Consider the following 2,386-nt stretch of genomic DNA (forward strand, 5'->3'; position numbering starts at 1 on the left):
AATAAAGCCTAGAGAGGACTCCTCTCTTAATACAATTTTCTAGGAATGCATGAATTAGGGAGACTCTCCCTTTACATAATAATAAAAATGATAAAACCATACTAACTATTACAGGCCTAAGAAAATGTTGAAGTTATTTAAGAATCATGCTTCATAATCTTCTTGCTATGGTGGGTACTTGAATCTTTTTATCTTCCTTCTTCTAAAATTTTGTATGCCCATCTTCTCCAATATGTAGCTTCCTCGAATTGCTCCCATTAGTTGTTGTGAGGTATAGAAGTGTTGAGGGATATCCATAGTGTGACTCCACTTTGCCAATAAGTCAGCAGTACTATTTGATTCCCTATATATATGTTTGCAATGAAAATACTCCATATTGCTTTTTATTTGAAGAATTTGCTGGACAGATTGCTGGCATCTCCAAGGTGTGCAAGCTGTGTTATTGATCCAACTGCATAACAGTGCTGAATCCACTTCCAAATCTATACTTTTGTAGCCATGTTGTTGACACCATTCAATCCCATACAATGCTGCCTTTATCTCTGCAATATTATTAGTACCAAAACCAAAAGGAACAGAAAATGCATAGATAATTTTACCTTGGTGATCCCTAAGAATGCCACCTCCACCTATCTTACCAGTATGTTGAATTGCACTACCATCTGTATTTAATTTGTAAATGCCTTCTCTTGGTCTGTTCCAGCTTACCATCAATATCTTATACTGTTGATGACAGTACTCAACAATATTGATCAAATTATCTAAGCTAGACTGCCAAGGTATATGAAATACCAATCTAATAACCTGCATAGTGTCTTTGAAAATACCATACTGTACTCTTTTAATGCTTGAATTTTTCCCCCCATATTTCACAGCACACCTATTTTTCCAAAGATTCCAACAAATGAAATTAGGTAAAATTTGAATAAATAATTTATGTACCTCATTGAGAGTCTGCAGAGTCTTCCAATGCAACAGTTGGCTTCTGATGTTAGTATGTATTTGTGTTATGCCCACTTTAGCTGCATAATGTTTCCAAATATAATTGGCAAAATTACCAGTAATCAAGATGTGATTAATGTCATCTTTTCCTTGATTATAACAACAATAACAATCTTCTGCAGCTCTTCCAAATTTCTGCAGACTTTCATTAGTTGGTAGTTTACACCTCAATGCTCTCCAAATAAAGAAGGCAATTTTGAAATGAATCTGTTTATGCCAAATAACATTATTAATAGGATCTTGATTCTGCTTCTTTCTAATAATCTCCCATGCAGAAGCAATAGAAAATCTTCCATTCTCCTCAGGTATCCATATAGGAGTATCTTCAACCCCTTTTTGATAATCTATACTTGTTTGCAAAATATTAGGAATCAGAATAGGAGGCACATGATGTCTAATATTCCTTTCATTCCATTTACCATTAGTTAAAAAATCAGCCACTACTGTGTTGTTCAGACTGGAAATATTATCACAGTGATTGGCAATGGCGCCAATATCTAACCAATTGTCCCACCAGAAACTACTAGAACCAGATTTAATCTGCCATTTAATAAGAGGTTCCACCTCAGGCCTGTTTCTAGTTAAGTATCTCCACATTAAAGAGTCTCCAGTATCATACTTCTTGGCCACTGGATTTGCTCTTTGACAATACTTAGCCTTTAAGAAATTGCTCCACAAAGATTTCTTTGTTCTAAATTCCCACCACTGTTTATATTGAAAAGCTTTACAAATATCATCTAACAGCCTGACTCCAATACCTCCTTCAATAGTTGGTTTAGCCAAAGTTTCCCATGAGGCCCAATGATACTTCTTACCATCTTTGTCTATACCCCAGAAAAAATCAGCCATTAACCTTTTAATATGCTTGATAGTAGAATTTGGAGGAGAAATAGCAGCAAGGGTGTGAATTGGAATAGATTGCAAAACATGTTTGATAAGAGTTATTTTGCCCCCAAAGTTGAGAATCTTGGATTGCCATCCAGAAATTTTCTTGATCACTTTGTCTACTACCTCTGAAAAGTAAATAATCCTCTGACCACCAATGTATAAAGGACACCCTAAGTAATTAATAGGGCTGCTCTTTATGCCAAAACCAGTAACCATTTGGATATCCTCAATAATATTATGGCTAGTCTTAGGTGTAACCATAAAGAAACTTTTTTCCTTATTAACTTTCTGATCAGAGACATTTTCATAATCCTCAATAATCTTCATGATAAGCTGTAGAGATCTTCTATCAGTAGAAGTAAATATAATTATATCATCTGCAAAGCTAAGATGATTAATTTGAGGTCCTCTACTTTCCATATTAAAACCTCTATAATGCTGATTTTGATAAAGAAGATTAAGCTGTCTTGAGAATACTTCAGCTCCTAAAATAAAA

The sequence above is a fragment of the Solanum pennellii genome, chromosome 2 (assembly GCF_001406875.1).
Source record: "Solanum pennellii chromosome 2, SPENNV200".
NCBI lineage: Eukaryota > Viridiplantae > Streptophyta > Magnoliopsida > Solanales > Solanaceae > Solanum > Solanum pennellii.